We start from the raw sequence: 18,779 nt of genomic DNA, 5'->3' as shown, positions 1-18,779 counted from the left end.
TTCTTCCCTTGCTTCTTGGTTTCTTCCTGTTGTCTCTACATATTTGGAGACTTTAAAAGCATTTGTTTAAGTGATGAGGATGCACTTTGGTTTCAAACTGTTGTCTCTACATATTTGGAGACTTTAAAAGCATTTGTTTAAGTGATGAGGATGCACTTTGGTTTCAAACTGTTGTCTCTATGTATTTGGAGACTTCAAAAACATTTGTATTAATTGACGAGGATATACTTGTATCTACTGTAACAAATAATAAAATGGAGACTACCTTGTTTTTCTTATGGATGTAGTCATTAATGGTGAACCATGTAATTGCTGTGTTCTGTCTTTCTTTTTTGTGCAACATTTATCTGTTAAATTCAGAGTTTATGTTTCTTTATTTGCTCTTTATACTTAATAAGACCTAATTTACAAATTTAAAATGTTTTATTCAGAGTTGCACTACAATGACAAGGAACTCAAGCTTTCATGGTAGAATGAAGCACATTGAAGTTGAGTATCATTTTCTCCACATGGTTGAGTCATCATGGATTCTCATATAGCAGTGGTTGAGTCATCATGGCCTTCTTAGCTAGTTGTGTGAGTCATACTTACTATATTTAGTCCAAAGTTTTGTTAGGAAACTTACTATAAATAGTAATTTTGATATGTAGATGTGCGAGGCATATCTACTATATTTAGTAAGTTGTCTTCAAGTAGGGCTCTGCAACTTGGTTGTCTTAGGCTTGCTCGAAGTCATGTTTTGATGTACAGTTTTTGAAGATTGTTTTGAAGATTCTTGTAACTTTGTAATTCCTGAGAATCAATACGAAAGATAATTTGCCGGTATATTTTTACTAGGTTTTTCCATGTAAATCTGTGTGCTATGCACTATTGTGTCAAAAGACGAACTCAAATTCTAGAAAAAGATCTAAACATTAACAAACCAAGAGATATTTGTCTAGGTAATAATACTAGAAAAAAAATTAGTTAAATTTTTTTTTGTTACACAAAGTAAAATTAGACCTAAACAATAATTACACTATATAAATACAATATTAAAAATAAATACATATAAATGAATAAAACATGTATAATTTGTTTTATTTACTTTTAATTTTTCCACGAAATCAAATTCATCCAATTTAAATATATTATAGAAAATTTAATTTAATATTTTTTTTTTGACAATAATATATTTACTGTTGAGTTCCTCATTTGCGCAATATTTTTATACCGATATATTCCCCTCCTTTCAGATCATTACCCTCAACTCCCGACCTCCAGAATAAACAAAATTTCACCCATCATTGGCCTAACTTTCAAAATCCTCAAATGCAATAGGTTTTAGGGGTCTTCAGCTGCGGCAACATGACAATCCACCTCGTATCTACCGTGATCTTCCCCTCTTAGCACAATGTCGAGGGACAAATCAAAGCTGCCACTATCATAAACGGTCTAACAAAATTGGACCATGTAATTGTAAGTTTTTACAAAGGAGACCAAGGATAATGGTCTTGTAATCAGTTTTGGAAGCATCGAATAAACACCATTGATGATGTTTCTTATAGAGGTCCTACTAAAAATGATCTGTTGCTGCCATGTGTGAGAAAGGCTACTACACTCATTCACACAAGAGGCATAATGCTGCTTGTACACTGGTCCATCTTGAAGGGAGTTCTCTCCCAGATTCTATCCCCTCAGGTTGAATCTCCAGCATCGATTGGATACATACGATTGGAAATGATTTGGCTTCTGCTTTTGTAGTGGTTTTGCAGGCTATCTATGTAATCAGAAAACTGATTTACTGCCTGTTGATGCTTCCAAAAGGATTACTATGCACTGCATTCTTCTGGCTTAAGGATTGCCTATTGCCTATCTTTGGTTTTTTGTTTAACAATAGCTAAGATCTGAAATCACTTTTTATCTAGTTATTTCTGTCGTCTTTTTTCATTTGTCCACTTTCTCTCCAGTTACTGTCGCCCGAGAATCCTCTAAATGATTTCTTCAGACATATATTTGCCTTATTTAAAAATGGGTGTGGGAGGATGCAGTGGTAGAGGAGATAATTTCTTAATGAGAAGCGGCGCATAAGAGTGTTTCTACATGCCTTAGCGAAAAATATATTGTTGCCTGCAAGTAAATCTGTAAAACTAAGTTCACATGGAATTGGCAGATTGAGTGACGAAGGCAATATTAATAAGCTAAAGATTAACTCATAAAGAGGGTGCATCCATCACAATCAGACCTTTGCTCCAGCAATACAAGTACCCATTAAATTGTATTTTGTCTGGTTACGACATTTCAACGAGGTGTGCATCAAATGGATATGAAGAGCACTTAAACTCTTCGCAGGGATTTGTATATGGACATGAACCAATCATTATGATCCATCTTCTATGAGTACCAATTCACAGTAATTCTCCAATATTCACTGCAAAAGCTTGTACCAAGTGAATGAGGCTTGCTCTTCGTCAATTCTTCAAAGAGATGTGTATGTGGATATGGGTCAAATCTATATGATCCATCTTCCATGAGTACCAATTCACAGTAATCCACCAACGATCACTTCAAAAGCCAGTAATTAAGACTTGCTCTTCGTAAATTCTTCACAGAGATTTGTATGCTGGTATGAGCCAATCTTCTTGATGCATCTTCCATGAATACCAATTAACAGTAATCCACCAGAGCTCACTGCGAAAGCTTGTACCAGGTAGACTACTTCATGGTCATTTATACTAGTATTATTCCTGCTTGGAAACATTTATTTTGGAGCTTCCTATTTTTTGTGGTATTTGGTTCAGCTCTAGTGTTTGCAAATAATTATTTTCATATGAATTTTTATAATTCATAGTGCTTACAATTACTTTTCTCTGATGAATTTGATGGGTCATTTATAATATTATAGTTAAAAGAAAATACGGCAATGAGTTAACAACTTCCTTTTTGGTAAACATACGGCAATGATTGAACAAGTTCCTCTTGGTGGTGGTTATCATCGGTGGTGTAGCCAACGTTAAAATGAATATATGAGCTCACACACTTGAGTGGAAGCTCATTTGTGTGCTATTTACAGTTCGGGAGTAAGAATTTGTCAAGGACTGAATAAAAAAAGGTTGCCAAAGCAACAAACAATGTGGTATATTAAGGAAAAGAGGATTATAAATGATAAGTAATATATCAAAGGAAAGAGTACATCTTGTTGCTAAGAAAGGATTGTAGAAACCTCTGAGTGGTTTATCGCCATTGGCTGGCCCACATCCTTTCATGGCATTGCAACCATCATCTAGAGAAGATAATGTCCCATCTCTTTGCATAAAAGAGGCTTGTTGGAAAAGCCTTTAAATAATAAAATGAGGGAGGTTAGTGATTTTATCATTGCTTGTTGCATTTATGACAATGGGATTCCTCTCAACTTTGTTAGATCACCATATTGGTAGGATATGGTTAACCATTGTAAATGCACTTGTTTATTGCATTAGATATGAAAACTTGTGCGCCATTTTATGGGTCAAGGAGAAAGTTTTAGTGAAGGCATAATTCAGAGCAATTTGGGATACATGGCTTAAAATAGATGTGTTCGTTATTTTTTATGGATGAAAAGATTACAGAAATAGACAACTAATTAATGTCATTGTAATGTCCTTTAAATGAATGATGTTCTTAAAGGTAGTAGATTGTGAGGGGATAATGAAGGATGTAATTTTCATTTACAATATTCTCTTACAATCTATCGAAATGTTGTGACTCAACAATGTTGTCAAAGTTATAATGGACAACACTAAAAATGGTAGAGCAGCTAATTTTGTAGTTGATAGCATGTATGGACATTTTTGGACACCATGTGTTGCCTACTCACTCAACTTAATAGTGTAAGAGATTGACAAAGAGATTGAGTGGGTCAAAGAAATCTACATGAAAGTTGAGAAGATCAAATATTGTGACTAATCATGATATCTCACAAAAAACTTCATGTGTTTCTCTAACTTAAGTTGTTGAAGGTAATTGTAGTTTTTAGTACATGTACACGTACACGTACACGTATATGTAGACGTATACGTATACATGTGTGTGTATGTGTGTGTGTGATGTTAAGTTGTTGAAACTTGATTTTCACTGCACAAAATCATCTAACGACAACTTATGAAGGTGTGAGATGCATTGAGTGTTATGATCCTCAATACTCTTTGGAGTGTATGGAGGTAGTCAAGCATATAGAGAGCCCAAAAATTAAAGAATTGATCGTAGATGATGAGTGTTGTGTTCATGTGAAATATGTTTTCAGTTTCATGGAGGCCATCATTAGCACGATTGGGTATGTTTGATATAGACTGCTTGTTTTTGGGTGAATTTTTTTATGGCATGAGCTCTTTGCATTAAAAAAATAGCGATTATGATAGAAACCAAGGAGCACGAACCAACAAAAGCATTTTTCAAAGGGGTGCAAAGGATAACTGTTGACCATTGGAGCATGATGATCCTGCACTTGCATCTCTTAGCATTTGCTTTGTCTCCAAAGCATTATGGCAAAGATATACCTTCTTTGTTAAGGAGGGTGGCACCATATACTATATAAGGATGAAGAGGTTATTGTTGGCTGCAAGATTGCATTTAGAAGAATTCTTAGATGTATGTATATAAAGTGTTGTTTTGAGTGAGTTTGGCCACTTCATATTTTCAAAAAATCGTGATTTTTGTATTTTTTGAGAAAAAAAGAAAAAAACTACTCATGATGGGAGGTGCATATATGGCTAAGGCTATTTATTTGTAGCCTCTTGCAATAAAAGTTTGCTCTCAGTTATGCATCTTTTTTTCTTTCTCATCTTTCATGTGTTATTATATATTGTAAATTATAATTTATGTTTTGTAATTGTAAATGTTGTATGTGCTCATTCATCCACTCAATTAAGCACAATTTATTAGATGCAAAAAACTGAGGATTTGGTCTTTGTGCACTCCAGCTTGCGTCTCTTGTCATATGAAAGCCCCAATTACGATGTGGGGTAACAAAGAATTGGGATCTAACTTGTATGTGCTGACTTGGATACTACAATTGTACAACTTGCCCAAGTCTTTATAGATGAGGCAACTTTTGCACATGAGGTGGTTATTAGGAGTGCTGCTGTTGCTGATTGTGGATCAAATGAAATTGAACCAAATGTTTACTTTGATACTCTCAAAGAAGAGCAATGTAAAGATTATTATATATTGATTGTAATTTTCATTATATATTAACATTTTAACAAATCACTTATTTATGAATTTAAGAATATTTTTATTTTTACAAATTCTGAAATATTTAAATATTTATTTATTAACAATTATGATATCACTGTTTTATAATTTTATATATATATATATATATATAAATAAGAACCCGTTTCCATAGCCAAAGGGAAAAATTGCCATAACATTATCTGTCCTTCGTAGTTGTACCCGTTCCTACTCGATAACTGACAACTTAACAGTGCAGTATATCAGTTTAACATATATATTGTTTACAAATTAAATCATGTGACGTATACAAAAATTTAGACATTTAAAAAAAATACTAATCTCAAAACTATTAGAACTCAAGGATGTAGCTGACAGTTTTTATATGCATCCACTGCTTTGCAATGCATCATTATTAAATTTGTCATTTGGAAATCAACTGCACCTTGAATATTGTAGTTCAACCTTCATTGCCATTCTCTTAGAATGGGCAATTCTTTACTGTCTTACCTGAATGGCATATTACGTTGTTGTTGAAGCAATAACATTGAAACCAGTAAAATGAAGAAGTGAATAACATCATTCATCATTACCAATAATTTCAACTGGGAACCGACAAAATATGTCAGTATCGTTTCATATGTTGATACGTGTTTAAAGTTTCTCCATAATTATCATTTCTGGAAAACAACTTGGTGCTTATCAACATTTAAATCTTCGTAGTCCATGTATCGCGGGTAACCACTGCTTGACAATAATTTATTACACGAGCCTAAATGGTTCACACGCACATGTTTCATTTAATGTAGACAGAGTAGTTTGTCACCACGGGCAAACTACTTGTGAATTAGTAAAGTAAATCGTCAGCCTTTGATAATTTTGGTTCATTTGAAATTTGTATATAATTTTTATTAGAAATTAAAACACATTAATTAAAATGTAAGAAAAATATATTTTTATAGATGAGTTTGGAAGGAAAAAAAATTATAAATCTTAATGAATTTATTTATATTTTTGAAATAAAAATGTCAGTTTTTAATAAGTGTATTGAAATAAAAAGTTATGATCAAATAAAGGTTTTGTGTTGGACTGTTATTATCTTTTGTGATAAATGGATATACATAGCTTTGATCCTCATAATAAAAAAGATTTTAGAGAATTATTTTCTAAAAAGAATATAAAATTTCATAAATTTCATTGTAGACCAATATTCAAATATAAAACTTTTATTCTAATTTTATTTATTATTGTAAAATTTATCAATACAATAGCCTCTAGAAATAATTTGTTTTAATGACATAAAAAATAAAAGAATATATCTATTGCTGACCCAAAGAAATTAAAATTAAAATCAAGCTTACACATTATTTTGTATTTAAATATAAAGCTTCCAATAATTTCCTTTTGAGGTTCACAATGATTTTGGTAATCTACTTTAACACTTTAATCATTGGTTATGAAGAGTTCGTCATCTGAAACTCTTTTTGATTCCGTGAAAAAGAGACATGTGGGTAGTAGTTGTAATCTATTCTGAAGATCACAGTTAGTGTGAGAAAAAAAACAGTTTTGAAAAGTTTGACCTCTGGAGAGGTAATAAAAACGCGCAAGTAGATGACCATGAAGACTCGCCCATCTTAAATATGCGCTCCTGTTAAACTTTTTTTCCTCTAAAATTTGATCACTTGTTTAACAATTATACAGCCTATTCGAATTTTATGTCTGCTTAAAAATTAATAGCAAAAATTTGAGAGATTACCTGATAAAATAAAATAAAAAACTGCTCATATCAGACGATGCTATTGATAGAATCCAGGTTTCTTCTGCCTTTAGGGACAATCAAAGAATGTTCGCATATAAATACATAGTGATAAGTTACCTCCACATATCTTGCCAAGGCAAAAAACCATCGGTGAGCTTTTGGAGTTCGAGTTGGAAATTTGGAAGCATGTTTCAAGCTCTTATATTGATCTTTTTCTGATTGAATTTGTGAAGTAAATGGTTGTAATAGTTTGTTAAAAATAGCTATTAATGGTTGGAGCAGCTAGTTGGGGTGATAAGTTTACTGTCGCAAGCCTTAAATTCAACCCTGGTTTTTGCCATATAACATATATTCTTTTTTAACAAAGATCTGCTTAACATTTAGATATTTTGTCTTTATGTTTTAAATTAAAAGAAGAGAATAAATTAGGCTGCCCGATAAACTGAAAAGGGTATAACGGGCTGCCCTCTATATTTTACACATCAATTTTTTTGGCAAGCCTACATAATTATAACGCCTTTTCAGAATTATGACGTATCCTTTGAAGTTTAAGTGCTTTCTTATGACTCGGTTAGAACAGTTTAAAGCGCATATGAAGCTCTAGTTTTGACAGGATGCGTTTTTGAGAAGATTTATGGTCTAATTCAGGGTAAAAATCTATCGCAAAATTGGGACTTGTAAATGTAAACTAGGACTTCATAGGTTGAGAAATTTGCCAAGAGTTGGGCTAATCATCAGGTATTTTATGCTGTTATACGGTTATTCAACTAAATACATGCTATTAGAGATGCGAAAGAATGTTATATAAGGGCTGTGCCGAAAATATAGGAAACACTCATTGTCCAATTAGTTGATATTGTGAATCACACCTGCGATTTCAGGATATGAGAAAAAGTCCTCTCCAAATATTATGTTTAAACAGTTAAAACATTCCTCGATTGATAATGCGATTATTAGATTTGACAACTGACAAAACTAACCTTTTTTGTTTAAATAGTTTTAGACTTAATACAGTTAAGTCCTTACAAGAAAATATTTTAAAGATTTTAAAATTTACGGAATTATAGTGTCCATAAGAACATAGATTGGAAGTGTTTAAACAGCTGACACATTTTGTTTCCAAGCAATTACATGGCACAAAATGTTAGAATAGAGTTTCGATTGAATGTTATCAGATGCAATATGTATTTTCTATACCGGGCCGACCTCAAACCTTATGCTCGATGGAAGCGTATTCTTCTCACTGTTTTGTGTCCATGTGTGAGGAATTAAATATATAAATTATATTGATAATTTTGATTAAATCATTTCAAGTTTTTTAATCAATAGCACGCTCCGATCCACCGTTTGGATATAGGTTATCTTGCTATTTGAATTTTAATTTCAAACATTTAAAGATCAATTTACAGATTTTGAAATTATGAGCACGCGTTACTCAACATCTGTACCACTTCACGCCCAAAATGTGAAATCAATCTTAAAAGTGCTAGGAATTTCTTTGTTATAAATAACTTTTTGATTTACATATACAATTTTTTCATATTTCTTCATCAAAAAGGATGTGTGTGCGCTTATACAAGGGATATCTGAATGAACAGTTAGAAGTTTTTATGCTTCAACATATTTATTACAGGTTCGCGCAGAGGAGTTACTTAAAAATAAAGAATTATATATGTAGTGGAAGGCATATTTTTTGTTTCTCTTTTCACAATTCCATATGTATGTAGCTCCTTCCATTCAAAAAGTTGAATGGTTAATTTTTGTTTCATATTTTTTGTCGGGAAGGGATGTCATGTTTATTCAAAGGAAGACCTGAATGAACAGACGCATGCTTATTCAAAGTAAGACCTGAATGAACAGTTTAAAAGTTGTCAGACATAAACATCTACAACAGTTTCATGCTCAGGAATTACATAGGTGAAGGAATTATATGGCAATTCAAGACTATTTTTTGGTTCTCTTTATGTAATCCCTGTGCATGAACTTGAAACTTTTCTAACTGTTAATTAATGTCTTCCTTTGAACAAGCACACACATCCTCAATTTGTATAATCTAGAAGAATATAAAACGTTATAAATCTAGCTCCTTAAATGGATTGAGACATATCTATATTTTAGAGGTGTTTCAAACTTCAATTAATAATAGAGATGAAAAGAGAATCACAGCGAAAAACTTAAGCATGGATGAATAAAAAAAATATAAATATATGAGGTGAAAAATTGAAATTTGAATATTAAGGAGCGAGCGACTTTCAGCTGATTTAGAGATTTATTATTTAAAAATTTAGTGTATGCATATCAGTTGCAGCTTTCTGATTTATAACGTTATAATAAAATATCAATGCAAGTTAAAAATCATTTATTTATTTACATTTTAAAGTCTACAATTTACTTAAAAATTTCCCTGGTCATAACTACAATTCTGTTTGATAAGGGATTCAAACTCTTAATTAGTTAAAAAAAATTAGTTGTACATTATGCCTGAAACCATGAAACATGCCACGAACTGTGAAATTCCAAGGAGGAACATTGCAAATTAATTGCTTAAAGCTAATAAATAGAGCTATTAGTATGTCGCGATTCGGTAAATTAACTGCTTAAAGCTAATAAATAGAGCTATTATTATGTCGCGATTCAGTGACAAGTTTCTATCTATGAAAGTTGGCAAAGCATATTTTTTATCTCAATTTAGCTCAAGTCCACGCACTAAAAGATTTTGGTCCAAAATTATGGCCTATAACAGCCCATCAAATTCCAGGTTCGCGCTGAAGCTTTATTCAATGAATGAACATTTTATTGTACTCCTAGGAGTGTAAGAGCACCTGTTAAGGTTTCTGATAATTAAACATTCATGATTTACATCTTTACACAAGGCAAAGTGTTTAGAAATATGTGATCATGTTTTCTGTTCCACCGAAGTACGTAGAAGTGCTGCTTTAAAAGCAATGCAATATTTTGGTGTCATCTCTGCTTATAAGCTTCTCATAAAGTGGCAGCCGGGGAAATTAGCGGGCCTTCTCTCAACGCTTCTCATACAGGGTGAGACTCTAATCAGAAGCTCCTTTACAAGATGAAGCCAAATTAATAATGTGTTTTAATATATTCTTCTCGTTTTTTCTGGTATATGGCACAGTACTATTGATGCAGTAAATAATAGTGGAACTACAGTTGGTCGAAAGAAGAATCATTTTACAAGGATGAGACCACGTGAGAAGAAACATTTCACAGGGTGATTAGGTTAGTATGCTGATGCTAAAGTTGTAAATCGAAATTGTCAACTTGTATGAACTGACCTGATGTGGTAGAATTTAGCAGTCGCTGAAATTTAATGTGCCCGTCTATATTAGGTAGCTTATGCAACAAAGTTCCAAGTGGTCATTGGGATTACGATGCAGGATGACAGCAACAAAACTACAAGCAAGCACCCAACTAATTGAAACTCAATTATGCCCTGTAACAGTAAGGTTCCTTGTGCCATTAACCTCATAATCTAGATTTCTACAAGTTGTCATTTGGACAGAAAACCTTTATTTATTACGTTGAGCTCTCAAACTTGAAAAATATTATCTTTGTGGATAAATTAGTTTTTAGTTTTTGATATGCTTTTTTTCGCCTTAGAACTTATCAGGTCTTAAGTAATCGGTCATCTTTTCCTTTAGTCCTCCTCAACCTTAAGATTCTCATTTTAATAATAATTCATGGAGGAAAATGCTTGTATGATTTGATAATAAAGCCGCAAGATGCACTCATATTCAGGGAAGAATAAGATTTTAAGTTTTGGTTCCCTCTATGGTTGCCCTCTATCTACAATCAGATTCGAGGTCATTTGCTGAAAGCAACTTTTATATATTATCATACTGATCAACCATGTCGGCCTTCTAACAAGAGAGGAGATATTGGACAATAACGCTCCAATCTTGTCTTATGTTCAAGATTGCTTATGAACTAGTGTTGTTAGGAGTGATTACTTATAACTTAATAAGTGAAAATAGTTAACTTTGTCAAGATGAAAAATATAGTTTTTAATAGAATTTTATTATTGAGTTTATATAAAAATATACATATTTATGAATAGAGAAAATATAAAAAATGCGTATCATTTTTTTCTTTTGTATTGTTCTATTTTTTATTATTTCAATATGCTATCAAAGTGGGATTGGGTGTAACTCCTCATGGGAGTGTTTAGGAAGAAGAAATAAAGTTCAAGATGTAATACTTTGTAAGGTAGGTGTGGTTTTATTGTTAATTTTTGTGTGCTAAAAGTATGTTGTAGAGTGTGTTAGCGCTATGCAAATATTGTTGTAGTGTTTGCTTAAGGGAATATATGAGTAGTTAGGAGATCTTGTTCACAAACCAACAATTGTGTTCTTAATCTAAAGAAGATGAATCTTTGAGGTTTGAAGGGGTAATTTGTGAAGGTGTAGTTCAATATAGGTTGCTATCTAATAATTTGGGAATTTGGGAATATCATATTTGAGAATGAAAGGATTTAGTGAAGATTTAGAACTTGTGAATTATATTTTTAAAATATGGATGAGATAACATGACAAGGTTTGGTACTTATAAAATTTTAAAATACTTAAAAAGAAAAGTAAATAAAGATGAAGTTTTTAATTTATGAATTTGTAATTAGTCACTAAATTCAATATTAGAATGTTAGGAGAGGGTATTAGTGTACAATAATCTAATCTCGTTGTAGATAGATGAGAAAAATGACGCGAACCATGATATTCAACAAGGTAATCATATAAGTGAAGAGAAGAGGGAAAAATTACATGAATTTTGGTAATTTTCATTGTTGAAGGCCTTGATTTGGGAATTGGGATTGATGGCATGGGCTCTACCAGGGTCATTTCCTCATAATCCTACAATGGGAGGTTACCACTCCATTACTTTTTTTGTTTTGGAAGTATATTTTGTTCTCCATTAGATGGAAAATAATATTTTTCTTGACTTCTTAAAATTAAATTTGGAGTAATAAAATTCCATTATACTTGAATTTTTGTTGAGTCAATCTAGATCTGAGTAATGCTATGATAATATAGTCAATTTTTACATTTTTGATTTGACAATTTACATTAAATTATCAATTGTTAAATGAGTTGTCAATTTCATATTTATTTTGGTAGACTTTTTGTATATCATGTACATAGTCATTCCCTACCACTCTACAACCACCTTTAAGATATATGAATTTTTTTGTCCATAAAGGCGTGACCCCACATTTGTAACCCAAAAATCATAATACTACTAGTTGAAAACAAATACAATGCTTCAAAAGGTTTAGTATTGATGATGTAATTATTGTATTTGTCAAGTAACTAGATGTAATAGTGATATATTAATACCTTAGGCAATATAAAAATATAGTTGTCTCGTTGGGCCCTACCACAAATGAAGAGAATAATTTATTTCAAATTTAATTTCATCATTGTGGAGATTCTTTATAACCTTTACAATAATTCCTTGTGGCTTTTTTGAATAATGTTTATTTAATTTTCGCTACACATCTAGACAAATATTTAGATTTCATCCTTATATATGAGCTTATAAAATTTATCAATATAGCTAATGACTTCTATATCTACTATAATATTTAACTCACTAGACATAGAAAGATTATATAAAACATAATCAATTTCTTCTCCCCTAAACCACATCTTAATAAGTGCAACCTGTCCTAAGATCATTACTTTTCTCTAGCTCCACATTGTAATCGTTACAAAGTTATTGTAGGATGTCTTTCAAAACTTTATGGTGGTTCTATTAGACAATTCAAATAACCGAAAGACAACTGAGAGGGGGGGGAGGTGAATCAGTTGTCACAGGTTACCAGAACAATTAGCAATTAAAACTTTAATATCGAAACCCAAAACATTAATACGGGAATGCTTAAACCAAATACCAGAATAACAGATAAACTAATTGATCATAAACAATAATCAGAGAATAAATACCATCCACATGACACCAAGATATATATGTGGAAAACCTGGTAAAGGGAAAAACCACGGTGGGAAGCGTACCCACAGTCAGATAATACTTCTGCAGTAAGTATGTGAATTACAATTGAGGGGCTTGCACTTGCAGGAAGGCTAACAACTTAGAGTGCACCGCTCATCACAACAAGAGTCTCGCTGACTGCATAGAAATCCAGACTACAATTTGGAAGAATGAATGAACTGCAAAGATAACATCTCCATTGCTTGAATATAGTTCCAATTAAGTTCAATACCGGAGGACTAAATCCTTTTACATAAACCCAATTTGATCTTCAATGATCGACCAAATCCTCTGCCCGAATGATATTATATTATTTGCACATTTACATATCCATATCCCTTTCCTATATCTTGATGATCTACAATGAGATCTTACATCATATATATACAAACCCTCGACCATACTGATTGATGTCTACTCGTATTTGTTAGGGGGATTTAATTGGATATCAAATATGAAGATGAATTCTAGATGTAGGGCTAAAGATTAAAAATTGACCTAAATTCATATGAATAGGCAATTCCAGATCAAACATGAAGCTACAATCACATAGTAGAGATGAGGAAGGTGATCAAAACTTGTGACTAGAAACTAGACCTAAAAACTTGAGACAAAGTAATTCTAGGCTAATCTATCCTGGGGATGTTGGATGTTGATGAAATAAAATATCCTCGAACCAAAATGTTGCTTAGAATCTATCCAAGAAGTTTCACGATAAATTCGTCAAATAAAATATGAGAATTAGTAGGGTGGCCCATTGAGGAGGTGACTAAGTTAACGTTCAAGAAGCCACTAATAGAGTTGTCTACAACCTAGTAGAAAGAATTTTCCTAGAACTGGGGAAGAAGATTTAATAGTGAACCCACAAAATTTTGAGTATGTTTGATAGAAAATGTTTAAGATCATAAATATATAATATAAAATTTAGTCTAAAATATGGTTTAGATTTAAAATAAAACATAATATGCATGTAACAAAATAATTATAAAATGCTAGTTCAATGTTTATTTTTGTGACACACACTTAAACTACCAATTTTTTTACAAAGAAACGTAATTTAAATAAATATTTGATTGCTTGGTGGATGCACACATATATTTCAAAATTTTAAAATATAGGTTATACCAAACACAGATTTTTTGAAGACTCAACTTATTTGATGTTGTTATTTGTAAATTATGCTTAAAGAATACCTTTGAAAAGGCCTATGTATTGACGAAGTGGTTTAGGCATAGCTTATTTAGAATTTAATTCTAGTAATTTTTAGCAAGCATTTTAAAAACTTTTATTGTATTTGTTTAGCTTCCTTTAGGATCAATGACAATGTATGAAATGGGCAATATAGATGAGGATACTTTTTATTTGTCATTTTACTTTGGTCATGACATATAGCCATATAACTATAATATTATGTACCCACCACCCTAGGCTTATGATGGCATGATGTTTTTGATTTATGGATAGATATAATTTAATAGACCAATAAAACCTACTCACTTCAAAGGGTTAGGAACCTTTTATAAGGTTTATACCAACTACATAATTTTTGTTATACACCAATATGCTTAACTCTTTCCTTGCAATTTGTACACCCTTTATTAACATGAGGATGGGATTTTGAGATGGATTTAGGAAGAGATTTCTTACTTCTTTTAATGATCACCTAAGATACATGATTATCTAACCTTATGTTGCATAATTTGTAGACAAACTAGGACCAATAAATTCCCATAGCTAATTGATTAAGCAATGATATCAAAGACATTAGAAGCTAGAATTATTTAAAAAAGAGAAGTCCTAAGTAGGAAGTATTAAATTTCTCAAGTTGTAATATTTTTAAGGGAAGCTACCTTTATAGTAGCATATAAGATTATTTCATGATCTATCAAAGTGGGTATGACTAGGAGACTCCTCAACCAATGAGTCAGAAAGAACAAAAATTTCCACATTAAATGATCAAGGAGGGAAAATTGTCAGCATGTAGTTGATCTTGCAATTATTTGATAACTATAAGGATTCTCATAAACATGATGTCCAATAGTAAAGAACCATCTATAATGTAATGATAAGCTCTCATAATTAGGTAGCTTAATTTGTTACTTATCCTTAGTTCCATCAAGACTGCATCTCCATGAAGAGCTTGGGAAATGTTAATGTGTACCAAAATATAAGTAAAATTAGAGTGGCTAATGTTGGATGTTGTTGAAGATACCTTAAGAAAATGATCAATAACATTGTCAATATCTTTAAATCAAGACTCTTCTTAGAATTAGAGAGAGATTAGATGGCCTGATTAAAACTGACATTATATTGTGGGATTTGGTCAAAGGGCTGAAAGGAGAAAACCATGATTTGAGAGAGAGGGGATGCACACTGCACATCCACAACCTAGCATCAAATATCTATTCCATAGCCTTTAGAGTTTAAAAGCCTACACTAAAGAAACCCCTAGCATAAGGAAAGAGGGCAATTGTGACTTTAGTAAGGGGTCTCTAAAATTCCAAAACTCACTAATAGAAGTTTGGCAGGAAAGCTAGGAGTGATTAACTCTATAAAATATAGTTCAAGACAAGTGTAAATTTATTTATCATCATTCATATCCTACCCACAAACAATGACGAGGGAAGAATACGAACAAGCAATGGAGAAGGTGAGAAGATTCAAAGGAGTTTGCCGGACTTGACATAGGTACATACAACATCCAAAGATGCACCTAATTTGTACTAACAACCATTGGAACTTGATTGCCTAAGGCGCAAACCTACGATTGATGCATCTCTTAAACCTTACAAGGCCCCCATGGCTATAGTGTTGTGAGAAATGCTTGGAGCAAGAGCAAAGACATTGGGTCTCGAGTTGACAACAAAAGATATACAAGTTGTAGAGGCCTTTGACAAGGAAACTATCATCAAAACTAGCAAAAGGGTTTGAGATAAAGACATTAGAGAACTTTAATAAAGAAGTTCTTGTTTTAATGTACTTGTTTCAATAACATGATGTTGTATTTTATTTGTTTGGAACATAAAATAGCATATGAGTAAGTCACTTACATTGATTTACTAATGGGGTCATTGTATGTTTGATCACAAATATAATGGGGATTAAACTTGTCCTTCCCTTTTATTATTACCTTCAAATTGATCAAATAGCCTAAAAATATAAAATTCTAGTTGATCATCTTAACATTGACGTATAGGGTCAAAATACACTAGCCAAAGGTGTGAGTTCTAGGTTTTCTGTATTTAGTTATAGAACATGAAGAATAGATGCATCCATCTACATGAGCATTCTACAATATAAATGTTTTAGTAAGAAATCACTATGAATTCATAAGTTGTTTAGGTATTAAAACCTTATTGCATAATTATAAATAAAGTGCATATGTAGTTAAAATGTAACATGCTCTAAAGTTTTTACAAAGCAAGCTAAGCTATATGACTCTCGTCTAAATGTCTTGAAGAAGATGTTAAAAACAACCTTTAGTTATTTCTCCCTAGAAGTGATGTGGCCTCACATTACTAGCATCGTATATGATTGTGATAGTAAGGTCTCTAGCCTATGAGGAGAAGTGGAGTGATAGAAAGTCTTGTGTATTTTTGGAATAAATCACATGCAACAATCTATGATGCTACTTAGGGGTATTTTTGGAGCCTTGGCATCTCATAACTTCTCATGGATCCTTTGAATATTTTGATTCTATAGTCATAAATGCTACTCCTTGCTAATAAGAATCACATGGATTGTGAAATTGACAGTTGACTATGAAATAATATCACTTTATGACCTATACATTATAATTTAAGATGTGAAGCCATGAATGCTATGACTTGATGAAAATAAGCCTTCCTAAATTTGAGTATGAATCCTAGCTATGACCACACATTGTAACTCTGAGTAAATATTTAAATACATTAGTTCAATGAAAGAACTTGGTCATTTGTACCAAACCATAAGTAACACATGTTAGTAGCTTGTCAAGATATCAATAATTGGTAATTTGCATTTCTTAGCCATATAGGCATGCCAAAAGATTCTAATTATTTTGGTCACATTGATTGCTAATATAGAGAGCCACTAGATAGGATTGATAGCCATAAATTTGTTTGTGGTGTTAATAGAATATTTAATAGCACAATAATACATTAGAAATAATATAGATAAGTTTTTGGGGAATTTATTTGTTTTTGTTGAGAACATGCATGGCATTAAAATTAAGAAAATTAACATATCGACATATTTTGTGTTGAAGCTCAATATTCATGTCTACAACCACATTGTTAAGAAGATGCACATTTCTCTAATTCTGAAGAATCAACCTTATCATTATCATCATTGGTACACATAAGATTCCCAATTACATACATACAACCCTTGTCAAGGATATTTATATTAATATTGAGGTATTTTTTTTACAAGATCATAGAACTAAGAAAATCAACATACCAACCCATTTTGTATGTTGAAGGGACATTCAAATTTAGAACCATATTATTAGGAAGATAGAAATTATTCTAATTGTTAAAAATCAACATTATCATTATCATTATTGACATACAAAATTGTAGTTACAAACATCGACTCCTTAAATCTTTAGGGATAAATTACATTAGTATAGAGTTGTTTAAGCACTTTTACGATTAACTATATTTCTTAATATATTTTAAAATAATATTACTGTTATTTTGAATAATTATAATTATAATCTAAAAATAGCAACACTATAATCTCCTTTGTTAATCATTCACAAATTTGATTCTTAATTAATCCACTTCTCGTAAGTAGCCACTATAGTCAATTTCAAACAAGAATTTGAATATTGTCATTCCTATGTCATGGCTCTTATTGCTTCATGTATGCTGTCTTAAAGATTGTTGTATATTTGTCGATATCAACTACCACTTTTATTTAAAAACTTGCTAAGGTGTCATCATTTTAGGTTTTATTCAAACAATTTGATCTTAAACATAACATGATTATTACACCTTAAAATTTTAGTTTTAGTGAAGCCACTCAAAACTACTTTTAGATAACCAAACACAAGTTTATACATTGCTAGTAGTATAATCGACTTTTCCTAAAGACCAACTTAATTATTAGGTCTATATTTTTACCCAACCATATTGAAATCAGAGTATTTAATTTCTTAGGGTTGTTGACGTGATGCATGAATAAATTACCATCCCACAGGATAAGTGTGCAACTTTATTATCCCCTATATGGTAATTATAATATGCTGATTTTTATTTTGACATGCCAACACTTCGAAGATGTTTATCTCAAGAGTCTTCTATATGCATATGTAAGTTAAAAATATACTTACATGACCCTATAGGGGAGGATTCAATTCAAGGTGGTAGTGGAATGCAAAAGAACATTTATATTTTTACTAGTTATTTAGTTATAAAAATATTCAAAAGTTATCTAATACCAAATATGATCGCATTAATTTGTATGTGAAGAATAAACTACCAAATTCATATTTTAATTCTTCATTGTAAGATTCATCGATTTTAATGCAAGAGCATCTAGGGGTAAAGGGCAATCTTGCATGATCCAAAAAATTATTGTTATTTAAAAATTAATTAAGGTGAGGTGAATAAAAATAAAATCAAGCATCTATGAGTCTCTAGGTACCTAAGGAAGTGTCCAAGGTGGCATAGGGGGTTGAAGATATTTGGGATTGTTTGAGATTGCCTTAAGGTGAAGCCCCTCCCAATCTTTGTGTCGGATTTGGGGTGATTCTCCCCACTCTTAATTTGGGTTCATAGCTTTCTATTATTATGTTATTTTTGGTTTGGTAGGCCTTTGGTAGTGGTTCTTTGACTTG

General features: G+C 31.7%; 1 protein-coding gene across 13 annotated transcripts in view; it reads left to right on the top strand.

Annotated features, from left to right (window-relative positions):
- Positions 1 to 18,779, top strand: part of LOC131079127 (uncharacterized) — a 71,226-nt gene that overhangs the window by 32,408 nt on the left and 20,039 nt on the right. For 3 of the 13 annotated variants that reach the window (XR_009113922.2, XR_009113920.2, XR_009113930.2), the window contains 3 exons: positions 9,946 to 9,988; positions 10,083 to 10,186; positions 10,297 to 10,408. The exons of 2 other annotated variants lie outside the window; for them this stretch is intronic. The gene's annotated coding sequence lies outside the window, so the exon portion shown is untranslated. Of the gene's footprint in view, positions 1 to 431; positions 834 to 4,937; positions 5,261 to 9,692; positions 9,989 to 10,082; positions 10,187 to 10,296; positions 10,409 to 18,779 lie in introns of those variants that run through there. 8 more of the 13 variants (XR_009113927.2, XM_058017012.2, XR_009113925.2 and 5 more) reach the window with 5 other exon arrangements.

Source organism: Cryptomeria japonica, chromosome 10 (assembly GCF_030272615.1).
Source record: "Cryptomeria japonica chromosome 10, Sugi_1.0, whole genome shotgun sequence".
Taxonomy (NCBI): Eukaryota; Viridiplantae; Streptophyta; class Pinopsida; order Cupressales; family Cupressaceae; genus Cryptomeria; species Cryptomeria japonica.
Note: the sequence above shows the minus strand (reverse complement) of the source record. Positions and strands in the feature narration are given on the sequence as shown.